The sequence below is a fragment of the Mobula hypostoma genome, chromosome 1, assembly GCF_963921235.1.
Source record: "Mobula hypostoma chromosome 1, sMobHyp1.1, whole genome shotgun sequence".
Classification (NCBI taxonomy): Eukaryota; Metazoa; Chordata; class Chondrichthyes; order Myliobatiformes; family Myliobatidae; genus Mobula; species Mobula hypostoma.
This window is the reverse complement of record NC_086097.1, coordinates 4,383,122-4,402,940: the sequence shown is the minus strand read 5'-3', so window position 1 is coordinate 4,402,940 and position 19,819 is coordinate 4,383,122. Positions and strand designations below refer to the sequence as shown.

Below are 19,819 nucleotides of genomic sequence, written 5' to 3'. Positions count from 1 at the left end.
AAAATATCTACATTCTATGTGAAGAACCTGTTCAGGGACTGTACTGTCGACGTTCTATCTGAAGGACCGGTTCAGGTATTGTTCTGTCTACATTATATCTGAAGGACCTGTTTAGAGAGATCAGGGAAAAGGACCTGTTCAGAACGTACTGTCTACGTTCTATCTGAAGGAACTTTTCAGGGCCTGTACTGTCTACGTTCTATCTGAAGGACCTGTTCAGGGACTGTACAGGCTATGTTCCTTCTGAAGGACCTGTTCAGGTGCTGTACTGTCTATGATTTATCTGAAGAATCTGTTCAGGGACTGTACTGTCTACGTTCTATCTGAAGGACTGGTTCAGGGACTGTTCTGTCTACATTCTGTCTGAAGGACCTGTTTAGATAGAACAGGGAGAAGGACCTGTTCAGATAGAACAGGTAGAAGACCTGTTCAGAACGTACAGACTACGTTCTATCTGAATGACCTGTTCAGGGAATGTACCGTCTACGTTCTATTTTAAGGACCTGTTCAGGGTCTGTACTGAATACCTTCTATCTGAAGGACCTGTTCAGGGCTGTACTGAGTACAATTTTTCTGAACGACCTGTTCAGGGACCGTACCATCGACGTTCTATCTGAAGGACCTGTTCAGGGACTGTACTGTCTATATTCTATCTGAAGGACCTGTTTGGATTGAACAGGGAGAAGGACCTGTTCAGATAGAACAGGTAGAAGACCTTTTCAGAACGTACTGTCTACGTTCTATCTGAATGACCTGTTCAGGGCCTGTACCATCTACGTTCGATCTTAAGGTCTTCTACAGGGTCTGTACTAAGTATATTCTATCAGCGGGATCTGTTCTGTGGATATACTGTCTACGTTCTAACACCAGGACCTGTTCAGGGACTGTACTGTCTACGTTCTATCTGAAGGACCTATTCAGGGACCGTACCGTCTATGTTCTATCTGAAGGGCCTTTTCAGGGTCTGTACTGTCTACCTTCTATCTGAAGAAACTGTTCAGGGACAGTACCATCTAAGTTATCTCTGAAGGGCCTGTTCAGGGTCTATACTGTCTTTGTTCTATCTGAAGGACCTGTTCAGGGATTGTAGTGTCTGTGTTCTAACTGGTGGACATGATCATGGTCTGTACTGTCTACGTTCTATCTGAAGGACCTGTACAAGGATAGCACTGTCTACATTCTATGTGAAGGACCTGTTCAGGGACTGTACTGTCTAAATTTGACCTGAAGGAACTTTTCAGGGCCTGTACTGTCTACGTTCTATCTGAAGGACCTGTTCAGGGACTGTACGGTCTACGTTCCTTCTGAAGGACCTGTTCAGGTGCTGTACTGTCTACAATTTATCTGAAGAATCTGTTCAGGGACTGTACTGTCTACGTTCTATCTGAAGGACTGGTTCAGGGACTGTTCTGTCTACATTCTGTCTGAAGGACCTGTTTAGATAGAATAGGGAGAAGGACCTGTTCAGATAGAACAGGTAGAAGACCTGTTCAGAACGTACTGTCTACGTTCTATCTGAAAGACCTGTTCAGGGTCTGTACCGTCTATGTTCTATCTGAAGGGCCTGCTCAGGGTCTGTACTGTCTACTTTTCAATCTGAAGAGCCTGTTCAGGGACCATACCATCTAAGTTATCTCTGAAGGGCCTGTTCAGGGACTGTACTGTCTATGTTCTATCTGAAGGACATGTTCAGGAACTGTACGGTCTACGTTCTATCTGAAGGACCTGTTCAGCGGCTGTACTGTCTATGATTTATCTGAAGAATCTGTTCAGGGACTGTACTGTCTACATTCTATCTAAAGGACCGGTTCAGGGACTGTTCTGTCTACATTCCATCTGAAGAACCTGTTTAGATAGAAGAGGGAGAAGGACCGTTTCAGATAGAACAGTTTGAAGACCTGTTCAGAACGTACTGTCTACGTTCTATCTGAATGACCTGTTCAAGGACTGTACGGTCAACGTTCTATCTTAAGCACCTGTTCAGGGTCTGTACTGAATACCTTCTATCTGAAGGACCTGTTCAGGGACTGTACTGTCTACGTTCTATCTGAAGGACCTGTTCAGGGGCTGTACTGAGTACAATTTTTCTGAACGACCTGTTCAGGGACCGTACCATCGACGTTCTATCTGAAGGACCTGTTCAGGGACTGTATTGTTTATGTTCTAACTGAAGGGACCTGTTCAGGGACTGTACCATCTACGTTCGATCTTAAGGCCTTCTCCAGGGTCTGTACTAAGTATATTCTATCAGCGGGATCTGTTCTGTGGATGTACTGTCTACGTTCTAACACCAGGACCTGTTCAGGGACTGTACTGTCTACGTTCTATCTGAAGGACCTATTCAGGGACCGTACCGTCTATGTTCTATCTGAAGGGCCTGTTCAGGGTCTGTGCTGTCTACCTTCTATCTGAAGAAACTGTTCAGGGACAGTACCATCTAAGTTATCTCTGAAGGGCCTGTTCAGGGTCTATACTGTCTTTGTTCTATCTGAAGGACCTGTTCAGGGATTGTAGTGTCTGTGTTCTAACTGGTGGACATGATCATGGTCTGTACTGTCTACGTTCTATCTGAAGGACCTGTACAAGGATAGCACTGTCTACATTCTATGTGAAGGACCTGTTCAGGGACTGTACTGTCTAAATTTGACCTGAAGGAACTTTTCAGGGCCTGTACTGTCTACGTTCTATCTGAAGGACCTGTTCAGGGACTGTACGGTCTACGTTCCTTCTGAAGGACCTGTTCAGGTGCTGTACTGTCTACAATTTATCTGAAGAATCTGTTCAGGGACTGTACTGTCTACGTTCTATCTGAAGGACTGGTTCAGGGACTGTTCTGTCTACATTCTGTCTGAAGGACCTGTTTAGATAGAATAGGGAGAAGGACCTGTTCAGATAGAACAGGTAGAAGACCTGTTCAGAACGTACTGTCTACGTTCTATCTGAAAGACCTGTTCAGGGTCTGTACCGTCTATGTTCTATCTGAAGGGCCTGCTCAGGGTCTGTACTGTCTACTTTTCAATCTGAAGAGCCTGTTCAGGGACCATACCATCTAAGTTATCTCTGAAGGGCCTGTTCAGGGACTGTACTGTCTATGTTCTATCTGAAGGACATGTTCAGGAACTGTACGGTCTACGTTCTATCTGAAGGACCTGTTCAGCGGCTGTACTGTCTATGATTTATCTGAAGAATCTGTTCAGGGACTGTACTGTCTACATTCTATCTAAAGGACCGGTTCAGGGACTGTTCTGTCTACATTCCATCTGAAGAACCTGTTTAGATAGAAGAGGGAGAAGGACCGTTTCAGATAGAACAGTTTGAAGACCTGTTCAGAACGTACTGTCTACGTTCTATCTGAATGACCTGTTCAAGGACTGTACGGTCAACGTTCTATCTTAAGCACCTGTTCAGGGTCTGTACTGAATACCTTCTATCTGAAGGACCTGTTCAGGGACTGTACTGTCTACGTTCTATCTGAAGGACCTGTTCAGGGGCTGTACTGAGTACAATTTTTCTGAACGACCTGTTCAGGGACCGTACCATCGACGTTCTATCTGAAGGACCTGTTCAGGGACTGTATTGTTTATGTTCTAACTGAAGGACCTGTTCAGGGACTGTACCATCTACGTTCGATCTTAAGGCCTTCTACAGGGTCTGTACTAAGTATATTCTATCAGCGGGATCTGTTCTGTGGATGTACTGTCTACGTTCTAACACCAGGACCTGTTCAGGGACTGTACTGTCTACATTCTATCTGAAGGACCTATTCAGGGACCGTACCGTCTATGTTCTATCTGAAGGGCCTGTTCAGTGTCTGTACTGTCTACCTTCTATCTGAAGAAACTGTTCAGGGACAGTACCATCTAAGTTATCTCTGAAGGGCCTGTTCAGGGTCTATACTGTCTTTGTTCTATCTGAAGGACCTGTTCAGGGATTGTAGTGTCTGTGTTCTAACTGGTGGACATGATCATGGTCTGTACTGTCTACGTTCTATCTGAAGGACCTGTACAAGGATAGCACTGTCTACATTCTATGTGAAGGACCTGTTCAGGGACTGTACTGTCTATATTTGACCTGAAGGAACTTTTCAGGGCCTGTACTGTCTAAGTTCTATCTGAAGGACCTGTTCAGGGACTGTACGGTCTACGTTCCTTCTGAAGGACCTGTTCAGGTGCTGTACTGTCTACAATTTATCTGAAGAATCTGTTCAGGGACTGTACTGTCTACGTTCTATCTGAAGGACTGGTTCAGGGACTGTTCTGTCTACATTCTGTCTGAAGGACCTGTTTAGATAGAATAGGGAGAAGGACCTGTTCAGATAGAACAGGTAGAAGACCTGTTCAGAACGTACTGTCTACGTTCTATCTGAAAGACCTGTTCAGGGTCTGTACCGTCTATGTTCTATCTGAAGGGCCTGCTCAGGGTCTGTACTGTCTACTTTTCAATCTGAAGAGCCTGTTCAGGGACCATACCATCTAAGTTATCTCTGAAGGGCCTGTTCAGGGACTGTACTGTCTATGTTCTATCTGAAGGACATGTTCAGGAACTGTACGGTCTACGTTCTATCTGAAGGACCTGTTCAGCGGCTGTACTGTCTATGATTTATCTGAAGAATCTGTTCAGGGACTGTACTGTCTACATTCTATCTAAAGGACCGGTTCAGGGACTGTTCTGTCTACATTCTATCTGAAGAACCTGTTTAGATAGAAGAGGGAGAAGGACCGTTTCAGATAGAACAGTTTGAAGACCTGTTCAGAACGTACTGTCTACGTTCTATCTGAATGACCTGTTCAAGGACTGTACGGTCAACGTTCTATCTTAAGCACCTGTTCAGGGTCTGTACTGAATACCTTCTATCTGAAGGACCTGTTCAGGGACTGTACTGAGTACAATTTTTCTGAACGACCTGTTCAGGGACCGTACCATCGACGTTCTATCTGAAGGACCTGTTCAGGGACTGTATTGTTTATGTTCTAACTGAAGGACCTGCTCAGGGTCTGTACTGTCTATATTCTATCTGAAGGACCTGTTTCGATTGAACAGGGAGAAGGACCTGTTCAGATAGAACAGGTAGAAGACCTTTTCAGAATGTACTGTCTACGTTCTATCTGAATGACCTGTTCAGGGTCCCTACCGTCTATGTTCTATCTGAAAGGCCTGTTCAGGGTCTGTACTGTCTACCTTCTATCTGAAGAAACTGTTCAGGGACAGTACCATCTAAGTTATCTCTGAAGGGCCTGTTCAGGGTCTATACTGTCTTTGTTCTATCTGAAGGACCTGTTCAGGGATTGTAGTGTCTGTGTTCTAACTGGTGGACATGATCATGGTCTGTACTGTCTACGTTCTATCTGAAGGACCTGTACAAGGATAGCACTGTCTACATTCTATGTGAAGGACCTGTTCAGGGACTGTACTGTCTAAATTTGACCTGAAGGAACTTTTCAGGGCCTGTACTGTCTACGTTCTATCTGAAGGACCTGTTCAGGGACTGTACGGTCTACGTTCCTTCTGAAGGACCTGTTCAGGTGCTGTACTGTCTACAATTTATCTGAAGAATCTGTTCAGGGACTGTACTGTCTACGTTCTATCTGAAGGACTGGTTCAGGGACTGTTCTGTCTACATTCTGTCTGAAGGACCTGTTTAGATAGAATAGGGAGAAGGACCTGTTCAGATAGAACAGGTAGAAGACCTGTTCAGAACGTACTGTCTACGTTCTATCTGAAAGACCTGTTCAGGGTCTGTACCGTCTATGTTCTATCTGAAGGGCCTGCTCAGGGTCTGTACTGTCTACTTTTCAATCTGAAGAGCCTGTTCAGGGACCATACCATCTAAGTTATCTCTGAAGGGCCTGTTCAGGGACTGTACTGTCTATGTTCTATCTGAAGGACATGTTCAGGAACTGTACGGTCTACGTTCTATCTGAAGGACCTGTTCAGCGGCTGTACTGTCTATGATTTATCTGAAGAATCTGTTCAGGGACTGTACTGTCTACATTCTATCTAAAGGACCGGTTCAGGGACTGTTCTGTCTACATTCCATCTGAAGAACCTGTTTAGATAGAAGAGGGAGAAGGACCGTTTCAGATAGAACAGTTTGAAGACCTGTTCAGAACGTACTGTCTACGTTCTATCTGAATGACCTGTTCAAGGACTGTACGGTCAACGTTCTATCTTAAGCACCTGTTCAGGGTCTGTACTGAATACCTTCTATCTGAAGGACCTGTTCAGGGACTGTACTGTCTACGTTCTATCTGAAGGACCTGTTCAGGGGCTGTACTGAGTACAATTTTTCTGAACGACCTGTTCAGGGACCGTACCATCGACGTTCTATCTGAAGGACCTGTTCAGGGACTGTATTGTTTATGTTCTAACTGAAGGACCTGCTCAGGGTCTGTACTGTCTATATTCTATCTGAAGGACCAGTTTGGATTGAACAGGGAGAAGGACCTGTTCAGATAGAACAGGTAGAAGACCTTTTCAGAATGTACTGTCTACGTTCTATCTGAATGACCTGTTCAGGGTCCCTACCGTCTATGTTCTATCTGAAAGGCCTGTTCAGGGTCTGTACTGTCTACCTTCTATCTGAAGAAACTGTTCAGGGACAGTACCATCTACGTTATCTCTGAAGGGCCTGTTCAGGATCTATACTGTCTTTGTTCTATCTAAAGGACCTGCTCAGGGATTGTAGTGTCTGTGTTCTAACTGGTGGACATGATCATGGTCTGTACTGTCTACGTTCTATCTGAAGGACCTGTACAAGGATAGCACTGTCTACATTCTATGTGAAGGACCTGTTCAGGGACTGTACCGTCTACGTTCTATCTGAAGGACCTGTTCAGGGGCTGTACTGAGTACATTTTTTCTGAAGGACCTGTTCAGGGACCGTACCATCGAAGTTCTATCTGCAGGACCTGCTCAGGGTCTGCACTGTCTACCTCCTATCTGAAGGACCTGTTCAGGGACTGTACTGTCTATGTTCTATCTGAAGGACCTGTTCAGGGGCTGTACTGAGTACATTTTTTCTGAAGGACCTGTTCAGGGGCTGTACTGAGTACATTCTGTCTGAAGGACCTGTACACGGACTGTACTGTCTACGATCTATCTGAAGGACCTGTTTAGGGACCGTACCATCTACGTTCTCTCTGAAGGGCCTGTTCAGGGATTGTACTGTCTTTGTTCTATCTGAAGGACCGGTTCAGTGATTGTAGTGTCTGTGTTCTAACTGGCGGACATGTTCATAGTCTGTACTGTCTACGTTCAATCTGGAGGACCTGTACAAGGACAGTACCGTTTACGTTCTATGTGAAGAAACTGTTCAGGGACTGTACCGTCTATATTTGACCTGAAGGTGCTTTTCAGGGCCGGTACTGTCTACGTTCTATCTGAAGGACCTGTTCAGGGACTGTACGGACTACGTTCTATCTGATGGACCTGTTCAGTGGCTGTACTCTGTACGAGCTATCTGAAGAAACTGTTCAGGGACTGTACTATCTACGTTCTATCTGAAGGACCTGTTCAGGGACTGTACAGTCTATGTTCTATCTGAAGGACCGGTTCAGGGACTGTTCTGTCTGCATTCTATCTGAAGGACCTGTTTAGATAGAACAGGGAGAAGGACCTGTTCAGATTGAACAGGTAGAAGACTTGTTCAGAACGTACTGTCTACGTTCTATCTGAAGGACCTGTTCAGGGACTGTACGGACTACGTTCTATCTGATGGACCTGTTCAGTGGCTGTACTCTGTACGAGCTATCTGAAGAAACTGTTCAGGGACTGTACTATCTACGTTCTATCTTAAGGACCTGTTCAGTGGATGTACTGTCCATGTTCTCTCTGAAGGACCTCTTCAGGTTCTACTCTGTCTACGTTCTATCTGAAGGACCTTTTCAGGGACATTACGGTCCATGTTCTAGATTAAGGACCTGTTCAGGGACTGTCTGTCTACATTCTATCTGAAGGACCTTTTCAGGGATTGTACTGTCTACGTTCTATCTGAAGGGCCTATTCAGGGACTGAAATATCTACGTTCTATCTGAAGGACCTTTTCATGGACTGAAATGTCTACGTTCTATCTGAAGGACATGTTCAGGGCCTTTACTGTCTACATTCTATGTCAAGGAGAAGGACATATTCAGGGATTGAAATATCTACATTCTATGTGAAGGACCTGTTCAGGGACTGTACTGTGTATGTTCTATCTGAAGAACCTGTTCAGGGACCATACCATCTGCGTTCTCTCTGAAGTGACCTTTCAGGGACTGTACTGTCTTTGTTTTATCTGAATGACCGGTTCAGTGATTGTAGTGTCTGTGTTCTAACTGGCGGACATGTTCATGGTCTGTACTGTCTACCTTCTATCTGAAGGACCTGTACAAGGACAGTACTGTCTACGTTCTATGTGAAGGAACTGTTCAGGGACTGTACCGTCTATATTTGACCTGAAGGAGCTTTTAACGGCCGGTACTGTCTACATTCTATCTGAAGGACCGGTTCAGGGATTGTTCTGTCTACATTCTATCTGAAGGACCTGTTTAGATAGAACAGGGAGAAGAACCTGTTTAGATAGAACAGGTAGGAGTCCTGTTCAGAACGTACTGTCTACGTTCTATCTGAATGACCTGTTCAGGGACTGTACTGTCTACGTTCTATCTTAAGGACCTGTTCAGGGTCTGTACTGAGTATATTCTATCTGAAGGACCTGTTCAGTGGATGTACTGTCTACATTCTAACAGCAGGACCTGGTCAGGGACTGTATTGTCTACTTTCTATCTGAAGGACCTGTTCAGGGTCTGCACTGTCTACCTTCTATCTGAAGAACCTTTTCAGGGACCATACCATCTATGAAGGGCCTGTTCAGGGACTGTACTGTCTACGTTCTATCTGAAGGACATGTTCAGGGACTGTACTGTCTACGTTCTATCTGAAGGACCTGTTCAGGGACTGTACGTTCTACGTTCAATCTGAAGGACCTGTTCAGCGGCTGTAGTGTCCATGTTCTCTCGGAAGGATCTCATCACGGACTATTCTGTCTACGTTCTATCTGAAGGACCTGTTCAGGGACTGTACCATCTACGTTCGATCTTAAGGCCCTCTACTGGGTCTGTACTGAGTATATTCTATCGGAAGGATCTGTTCTGTGGATGTACTGTCTACGTTCTAACAACAGGACCTGTTCAGGGACTGTACTGTCTACGTTCTATCTGAAGGACCTGTTCAGGGACCGTACCGTCTATGTTCTATCTGAAGGGCCTGTTCAGGGTCTGTACTGTCTACCTTCTTTCTGAAGAAACTGTTCAGGGACCGTACCATCTAAGTTATCTCTGAAGGGCCTGTTCAGGGTCTGTACTGTCTTTGTTCTATCTGAAGGACCTGTTCAGAGATTGTAGTGTGTGTGTTCTAACTGGTGGACATGATCATGGTCTGTACTGTCTACATTCTATCTGAAGGACCTGTACAAGGATAGCACTGTCTACATTTCTGTGAAGGACCTGTTCAGGGACTGTACTGTCTATATTTGACCTGAAGGATCTTTTCAGGGCCTGTACTGTCTACGTTCTATCTGAAGGACCTGTTCAGGGACTGTACGGTCTACGTTCCTTCTGAAGGACCTGTTCAGGTGCTGTACTGTCTACAATTTATCTGAAGAATCTGTTCAGGGACTGTACTGTCTACGTTCTATCTGAAGGACTGGTTCAGGGACTGTTCTGTCTACATTCTGTCTGAAGGACCTGTTTAGATAGAACAGGGAGAAGGACCTGTTCAGATCGAACAGTTAGAAGACCTGTTCAGAACATACTGTCTATGTTCTATCTGAATGACCTGTTCCGGGACTGTACCGTCTACGTTCTATCTTAAGGACCTGTTCAGGGTCTGTACTGAATACCTTCTATCTGAAGGACCTGTTCAGGGACTGTACTGTCTACGTTCCATCTGAAGGACCTGTTCAGGGACTGTACCGTCTACGTTCTATCTGAAAGACCTGTTCAGTGGATGTACTGTCTACGTTCTAACTGCAGGACCTGTTTAGGGACTGTACTGTCTACGTTCTATCTGAAGGACCTGTTCAGGGACCATACTGTCCATGTTCTATCTGAAGGACCTGTTCAGGGACTGTACCGTCTACGTTCTATCTGAAGGACCTGTTCAGGGACTGTACTGAGTACATTTCTTCTGAAGGACCTGTTAAGGGACCATACCATCGAAGTTCTATCTGAAGGACCTGTTCAGTGGCTGTACTGAGTACATTCTGTCTGAAGGACCTGTACAGGGACTGTACTGTCTACGATCTATCTGAAGGACCTGTTCAGGGACCATACCGTCTATGTTCTATCTGAAGGGCCTGTTCAGGGTCTGTACTGTCTACCATCTATCTGAAGAACCTGTTCAGGGACCGTACCATCTGCGTTTTCTCTGAAGGGACCTTTCAGGGACTGTACTGTCTTTGTTCTATCTGAATGACCGGTTCAGTGATTGTAGTGTCTGTGTTCTAACTGGCGGACATGTTTATGGTCTGTACTGTCTACCTTCTATCTGATGGACCTGTACAAGGACAGTACTGTCTACGTTCTATGTGAAGGAACTGTTCAGGGACTTTACTGTCTATATTTGACCTGAAAGAGCTTTTAACGGCCGGTACTGTCTACGTTCTATCTGAAGGACCGGTTCAGGGATTGTTCTGTCTACATTCTATCTGAAGGACATGTTTAGATAGAACAGGGAGAAGGACCTGTTCAGATCGAACAGTTAGAAGACCTGTTCAGAACATACTGTCTATGTTCTATCTGAATGACCTGTTCAGGGACTGTACCGTCTACGTTCTATCTTAAGGACCTGTTCAGGGTCTTTACTGAATACCTTCTATCTGAAGGACCTGTTCAGGGACTGTACTGTCTACGTTCCATCTGAAGGACCTGTTCAGGGACTGTACCGTCTACGTTCTATCTGAAAGACCTGTTCAGTGGATGTACTGTCTACGTTCTAACTGCAGGACCTGTTTAGGGACTGTACTGTCTACGTTCTATCTGAAGGACCTGTTCAGGTACCATACTGTCCATGTTCTATCTGAAGGACCTGTTCAGGGACTGTACCGTCTACGTTCTATCTGAAGGACCTGTTCAGGGACTGTACTGAGTACATTTCTTCTGAAGGACCTGTTAAGGGACCATACCATCGAAGTTCTATCTGAAGGACCTGTTCAGTGGCTGTACTGAGTACATTCTGTCTGAAGGACCTGTACAGGGACTGTACTGTCTACGATCTATCTGAAGGACCTGTTCAGGGACCGTACCGTCTATGTTCTATCTGAAGGGCCTGTTCAGGGTCTGTACTGTCTACCATCTATCTGAAGAACCTGTTCAGGGACCGTACCATCTGCGTTTTCTCTGAAGGGACCTTTCAGGGACTGTATTGTCTTTGTTCTATCTGAATGACCAGTTCAGTGATTGTAGTGTCTGTGTTCTAACTGGCGGACATGTTCATGGTCTGTACTGTCTACCTTCTATCTGATGGACCTGTACAAGGACAGTACTGTCTACGTTCTATGTGAAGGAACTGTTCAGGGACTTTACTGTCTATATTTGACCTGAAAGAGCTTTTAACGGCCGGTACTGTCTACGTTCTATCTGAAGGACCGGTTCAGGGATTGTTCTGTCTACATTCTATCTGAAGGACCTGTTTAGATAGAACAGGGAGTAGGACCTGTTCAGATAGGACAGGTAGGAGGCCTGTTCAGAACGTACTGTCTACGTTCTATCTGAATGACCTGTTCAGGGACTGTACTGTCTACGTTCTATCTTAAGGACCTGTTGAGGGTCTGTACTGAGTATATTCTATCTGAAGGACCTGTTCAGTGGATTTACTGTCTACATTCTAACAGCAGGACCTGTTCAGGGCCTGTACTGTCTATGTTCTATCTGAAGAGCCCGTTCAGGGACTGTACCATCTAAGTTATATCAGAAGGGCCTGTTCAGGGACTGTACTGTCTACGTTCTATCTGAAGGACCTGTTCAGGGACTGTACGGTCTATGTTCTATCTGAAGGATCTGTTCAGCGGCTGTACTGTCTATGATTTATCTGAAGAATCTGTTCAGGGACTGTACTATCTACATTCTATCTGAGGGCCTGTTCAGGGTCTGTACTGTCTTCGTTCTATCTGAAGGACCAGTTCAGGGATTGTAGTGTCTGTGTTCTAACTGGCGGACATGTTCATGGTCTGTACTGTCTACGTTCTATCTGAAGGACCTGTACAAGGACAGTGCTGTCTACATTCCATGTGAAGGACCTGTTCAGGGACTGTACCATCTATATTTGACCTGAAGGAACTTTTCAGGGCATGTACTGTCTACGTTCGATCTGAAGGACCTGTTCAGCGGCTGTACTGTCTACGATTTATCTGAAGAATCTGTTCAGGGTCTGTTCTGTCTACATTCTATATGAAGGACCTGTTTAGATAGAACATGGAGAAGGACCGTTTCAGATAGAACAGGTAGGAGACCTGTTCTAACGTATTGTCTACGTTCTATCTGAAGGACCTGTTCAGGGACTGTACGGTCTACGTTCTATCTGAAGGACCTGTTCAGCGGCTGTACTGTCCATGATGTCTCGGAAGGATCTTATCAGGGACTATTCTGTCTACGTTCTATCTGAAGGACCTGTTCAGGGACTGTACGGTCCATGTTCTACCTCAAGGACCTGTTCAGGGGCCGTACTGTCTACCATCTATCTGAAGGGCCTATTCAGGGACTGTACTGTCTTTGTTCTATCTGACGGACCTGTTCAGGGTCTTTACTGTCTACGTTCTATCTGATGGACGTGTACAAGGACAGTACTGTCTACGTTCTATCTGAAGGAACTGTTCAGAGACTGTACCGTCTACATTCTATCTGAAGGACCAGTTCAGGGACTGTACTGTCTATGTCCTATCTCAAGGACCTAATCAGGCTCTGTACTGTCTACGTTCTATCTGATGGACCTGTTCAGAGATTGTACTGTCTATGTTTGATCTGAAAGACCCGTTCAGAGACCGTGCTCTCTACGTTCTATCTAAAGGATCTGTTCAGGGACTGTTCTGTCTACGTTCTATCTGAAGGACCTGTTCAGGGATAATACTGTCTGCGTTCTTTCTGAAGGACCTGTTCAGGGACTGTACTCTCTACGTTCTAGCTGGAGGACCTGTTCAGGCACAGTACTGTCTAAGTTCTATCTGAAGGACCTGTTCAGGGACTGTTCTGTCTATGTTCTATCTGAAGGACCTGTTCAGCGACCGTACCATCTATGTTCTATCTGAAGGGCCTATTCAGGGACTGTACTGTCTTTGTTCTATATGAAGGACCGGTTCAGGGACTATAGTGTCTGTGTTCTAACTGGCCGACCTGTTCTGTCCTGTACTGTCTACGTTCTATCTGAAGGACCTGTACAAGGACAGTACTGTCTACGTTCTATGTGAAGACCTGTTCAGAGACTGTACCGTCTATATTTGACCTGAAGGACCTGTTCAGAGGCTGTACTGTCTACGTTCTATCTGAGGGACCTGTTCAGGGGCTATACTGAGTAGATTCTATCTGATGGACCTGCACAGTGACTGTACTGTCCACGTACTATCTGAAGGATCTGTTCAGGGACCTTACTGTCTACGTTCTATCTGAAGGACCTGTTCAGGGACAATACTGTCTGCGTTCTTTCTGAAGGACCTGTTCAGGGACTGTACTGTCTACGTTCTAGCTGAAGGACCTGTTCAGCTTAGACACTGTACTGTCTAAGTTCTGTCTGACAGACCTGTTCCGGGACTGTTCTGTCTATGTTCTATCTGAAGGACCTCTTCAGATAGAACAGGTAAAAGACCTGTTCTGAAAGTACTGTCTACATTCTTTCTGAAGGACCTGTTCAGGGACTGTACCGTCTACGTTCTATCTTAAGGAACTGTTCAGGGTCTGTACTGAGTACATTCTATCTGATGGACCTGTACAGTGATTGTACTGTCCACGTTCTATCTGAAGGACATGTTCAGGGTCTGTACTGTCTACTTTGTATCTGAAGAACCTGTTCAGGGACTTTACCATCTACGTTCTCTCTGAAGGGCCTATTCAGGGACTGTACTGTCTTTGTTCTATCTGAAGGACCGGTTCAGGGACTATAGTGTCTGTGTTCTAACTGGCGGACCTGTTCTGTTCTGTACTGTCTACATTCTATCTGAAGGACCTGTACAAGGACAGTACTGTCTACATTCTATGTGAAGACCTGTTCAGGGACTGTACCGTCTATATTTGACCTGAAGGAACGTTTCAGGGCCTGTACTGTCTACGTTCTATCTGAAGGACCTGTTCAGGGACCGTACTGTCCACGTTCTATCTGAAGGACCTGTTCAGGGTCTGTGCTGTCTACTTTCTATCTGAAGGACATGTTCAGGGACTGTACTGTCTACGTTCTATCTGAAGGACCTGTTCAGGGACTGTATTGTCTACGTTCTATCTGAAGGATCTGTTCAGGGACTGTACTGTCTGTGTTCTATCTGAAGGACCTGTTCAGGGTCTGTACTGTCTACTTTCTATCTGAAGTCTTGTTCAGGGACTGTACTGTCTACGTTCTATCTGAAGGACCTGTTCAGGGACTGTACTGAATACGTTCTATCTGAAGGACCTGTTCAGGGACTGTACTGTCTATATTCTATCTGAAGGACCTGTTCAGGGTCTGTGCTGTCTACTTTCTATCTGAAGGATATGTTCAGGGACTGTACTGTCTTTGCTCTATCTGAAGGACCTGTTCAGGGATTGCAGTGTCTGTGTTCTAACTGGCGGATATGATCATGGTCTGTACTGTCTACGTTCTATCTGAAGGACCTGTTCAGGGATTGTACTGTCTATGTTCTGTCTGAAGGTCCTGTTCAGGGACTGTACGGTCTACGTTCTATCTGAAGGACCTGTTCAGCGGCTGTACTGTCTACGATTTACCTGAAGAAACTGTTCAGGGTCTGTACTGTCTATGTTCTATCTGAAGGACCTGTTCAGGGACTATACTGCCTACATTCTATCTGAAGGACTGGTTCAGGGACTGTTCTGTCTACGTTCTATCTGAATGACCTGTTCAGGGACTGTACCGTCTCCGTACTATCTTAAGGACCTGTTCAGGGTCTGTACTGAGTATATTCTATCTGAAGGACCTGTTCAGTGGATGTACTGTCTGCGTTCTAACAGCAGGACCTGTTCAGGGACTGTACTGTTTACGTTCTTTCTGAAGGACCTGTTCAGGGACTGTACTGTCTATGTTCTATCTGAAGGACCTGTTCAGGAACTGTACTGTCCATGTTTTCTCGGAAGCACCTCTTCAGGGACTATTCTGTCTACGTTCTATCTGAAGGACCTGTTCAGGGACTGTACGGTCCATGTTCTACCTTAAGGACCAGTTCAGGGACTGTACTGTCAATGTTCTATCTCAAGGACCTAATCAGGCACTGTACTGTCTACGTTCTATCTGACGGACCTGTTCAGAAACTATACTGTCTACGTTCTATCTGAAGGACCTGTTCAGGGACAATACTGTCTGCGTTCTTTCTGAAGGACCTGTTCAGGGACTGTACTGTCTACGTTCTAGCTGAACGACCTGTTCAGCTTAGACACTGTACTGTCTAAGTTCTGTCTGATAGACCTGTTCAGGGACTGTTCTGTCTATGTTCTATCTGAAGGACCTCTTCAGATAGAACAGGTAAAAGACCTGTTTTGAAAGTACTGTCTACATTCTTTCTGAAGGACCTGTTCAGGGACTGTACCGTCTACGTTCTATCTTAAGGAACTGTTCAGGGTCTGTACTGAGTACATTCTATCTGATGGACCTGTACAGTGACTGTAGTGTCCACGTTCTATCTGAATGACCTGTTCAGCGACCGTACCATCTATGTTCTATCTGAAGGGCCTGTTCAGGGTCTGTACTGTCTACTTTCTATCTGAAGAACCTGTTCAGGGACCTTACCATCTACGTTCTCTCTGAAGGGCCTATTCAGGGACTGTACTGTCTTTGTTCTATCTGAATGACCGGTTCAGGGACTATAGTGTCTGTGTTCTAACTGGCGGACCTGTTCTGTTCTGTACTGTCTACGATTTACCTGAAGAAACTGTTCAGCGGCTGTACTGTCTATGTTCTATCTGAGGGACCGGTTCAGAGGCTATACTGAGTACATTCTATCTGAAGGACCTGTACAGTGACTGTACTGTCCACGTTCTATCTGAAGGACCTGTTCATGGACCGTACTGTCCACGTTCTATCTGAAGGATCTGTTCAGGGTCTGTACTGTCTACTTTCCATCTGAAGGACGTGTTCAACAGCTGTACTGCCTGTATTCTATCTGATGGACCTGTTCAGGGGCTGTATTGTCTACGTTCTATCTGATGGACCTGTTCAGGGGCTGTACTGCCTACGTTCTATCTGAAGGACCTGTTCAGGGACTGTACTGTCTACGTTCTATCTGATGGACCTGTTCAGCGGTTGTACTGCCTACGTTCTATCTGAAGGACCTGTTCAGGGACTGTACTGTCCATGTTCTATCTGAAGGACCAGTTCAGGGACTGTACTGCCTACGTTCTATCTGAAGGACCTGTTCAGGGTCTGTACTGTCTGTGTTCTGTCTGAAGGACCTGTTCAGGGACTGTACTGTCTACGTTCTATCTGAAGGACCTGTTCAGGGACTGTACTGTCTACGTTCTATCTGAAGGACCTGTTCAGGGACTGTACTGTCTACGTTCTATCTGAAGGACCTGTTCAGGGACTGTACTGTCCATGTTCTATCTGAAGGACCAGTTCAGGGGCTGTTCTGTCTACGTTCTATCTGAAGGACATGATCAGGGACTGTTCTGTCTATGTTCTATCTCCTAAGAATACATTTGGCACTCATGCACGAATACTTTTCATCTTGTGGCCTGCACACAGAAACCAAACGTGCAATGAACCTGAACATGATTAGATATTTCCTTGTAAAGGATAACCTTCTGGTAGCATGATAGCATGGTGGGTAGCTCAAGGCTTTACAGTACAGGCACCCAGGTTCATTCCTAATGCTGCCTATAAGGAGTTTGTACATTCTCCCCATGGCCACATGGGTAGCCTCTGCATGCTCTCGTTTCTTTCCACTGTCCAAAGACGTACTGGTTAGTAAGTTGATCGGTCATTGTAAATTGTCCTGTGATTGGGAAATAGGATGTCATGTTGAAATTGTATAAGCTGTTGGTGAGGCCTAATTTGAAGTATCGTGATCAGGATTTGGCCTATAGTTTCCTACCTACAGGAAAGATGTAAATAAGGTTGAACGAGTATTGAGAAAATTTACAAGGATGTTGCCAGGTCTGGAGGACCTGAGTTATAAGGAAATGTTAAATTGGTTAGAACTTTAATCCTTGGAAAGTAAAAGACTCTTTATACAAAATTATGCGAGGTGTTAATGTGCTAAATGCAAACAGGTTTTTTTCCACTTAGGCTGGGAAGGACAACAAATAGTGGTCATAGGTTAAGGGTGAAAGGTGAATAGTTTAAGGGGAATGAGGGAAAACTTCTTCACTCAGAGGTTTGTGAGAGTGCAGAATGAGCTGCCAGTGCAAGTGGGGCATGTGAGCTCAATTTCAATGCTTAAGAGAAGTTTGGATAGTTACATGGATAGTTGGGGTAAGGAGGGCTATGGTCTCTGTGCAGGTCGATGGGAGTAGGCATCTTAAATGGTTCAGTACAGAGCAGATGGGCTAAAGGGCCTGTTTCTGTATTGTACTTTTCAATGCCTTTATGACTCTCGGCTAGGAATAAGGGTTTGAGCGGAGACACAGCTCAAAGGACCAGAAGGGCCTATTCCACACTATATTGCAATAAATAAATCAATACATTCTCCTTCATGTGCCTTGCGCGTTACACACTTGGGCGATCATGGCTCTCCACATCGAACGATCCCTCGCAGCGCCAATGATATCTCGCACACTTAGATCTGTTAATTCTTTCATAGTGTCCATATATTTTCCTCTTTGCCTTCCTCTTCCGCATGTCCCAGGCATACAGCCTTGTAATGGAAGGCTTTCTATTTCTCCCTTTCTGATGACATGGCCCTGGAATTTAAGTTTCCTCTCATTTAATGTTTCATTAAAGATCTTTTTGTGTGGCCACGTTGGAGTACTGTCTCATTAGTTACTTATCTCTATATGATATTTTCAAAATTCTTCTAAGAAACCACATTTCTGTTGCTTCTAAGTTTCTTTGGAGTTCTGGTGTTATAGTCCATGTTTCGGAAGCATACAGCAAGATTGACCAGATGTAACATTTTAGTATCTTAAGCCAAAAAGTTAATAACTAACTTCAATAATAAGCATCTGCATTCCAACCCCATGTCATTGAGGACACCAGTGAAATTTTAACTTATGAATTTCAAACATTTGAAATGGAATGATAGCTTGGGGCACTCCAGAGTTCAGAGTTCAGAGTTCAAGGCCAATGCTGTCTGGAAGGAGTTTGTACTTCTTACTCGTGAACACATGGGTTTACTTCGGGTTACCTGGGGTTCCCTCCAAAGCCCAAAGTCGTACTGGTTAGTTGGCTAATTGCTCATTGCAAATCAAAGTTTAAAGTAAATTTATTATCACAGTACATATATTGTATGTCAACACATACAACTTTGAGATTCAGTTTCTTGTGGGCATAGTCTATAAATCCAAGAAACACAATAGAATCAATGAAAGTCTGCAGTGAATAGGATGAACAAACAACCAATGTGCAAAGGACCACAAAATCTGTTTAGGATGGTGGTGAATCCTGGTCGCTCGGGTTCAGTATCTGATGTTCTGGTGTTTGCCGAGCTTGCAGATGTTTCATCTCCAGTCGCGGTGACATCCTCAGTGCGCGGTTGTTGGTGTTTCTCTCTGGGGGTGCTTGTGTTCATGGAGACCCCTGTTCACTTGCTTTGATCCTGATTGGCGAGCCCTTCAGTTGACCTTTGAATTCTATTGCCTCACATTTCTTAAGAGCCTCGACTGGTGAGGAAACATCTGCAAGCTAATTGGCAGGCTCGGCAAACGTGGCAACATCAAAAAATAAACTGTGCAGGTACAAAAGAGAAAATAATAATCATTATGCATACAGTGGCATGCAAAAGTTTGGGCACCCCGGTCAAAATTTCTGTTACTGTGAATAGTTAAGTGGGTAAGAGATGAACTGATCTCCAAACATCATGAAGTTACAGATGAAACATTCTTTTCAACATTTAAGCAAGATTAGTGTATTATTTTTGTTTTGTACAATTTTAGAGTGAAAAAAAAGGAAAGGAGCACCATGCAAAAGTTTGGGCACCACAAGAGATTTGAGCTCTCAGATAACTTTTACCAAGGTCTCAGACCTTAATTAGCTTGTTAGGGCTATGGCTTGTTCACAGTCATCGTTCGGAAAGGCCAGGTGATGCAAATTTCAAAGCTTTATAAATACCCTGACTCCTCAAACCTTGTCCCAACAATCAGCAGCCATGGGCTCCTCTAAGCAGCTGCCTAGCACTCTGAAAATTAAAATAAATAATGCCCACAAAGCAGGAGAAGGCTATAAGAAGATAGCAAAACATTTACAGGTAGCTATTTCCTCAGTTTGTAATGTAATTAAGAAATGGCAGTTAACAGGAATGGTGAGGTCAAGTTGAGGTCTGGAAGACCAAGAAAACTTTCCAAGAGAACAGCAAATAAATAAATAAATATACATAAATAAGCAATAAATGAAAGTAAGTCCATAGGTTGCGGGAATATTTGAAACTTAGGATGTGAAGTTATCAAGAGCTTGATGGTTGAGGTGGAATAACTCTTTGTGAACCTGGTAGTGGGGG

General features: G+C 44.7%; 1 protein-coding gene across 1 annotated transcript in view; it reads left to right on the top strand.

Annotated features, from left to right (window-relative positions):
- The window catches only part of LOC134344142 (alpha-1-antiproteinase-like), a 96,975-nt gene that overhangs the window by 76,329 nt on the left and 827 nt on the right, over positions 1-19,819 (top strand). The window lies entirely within an intron of this gene.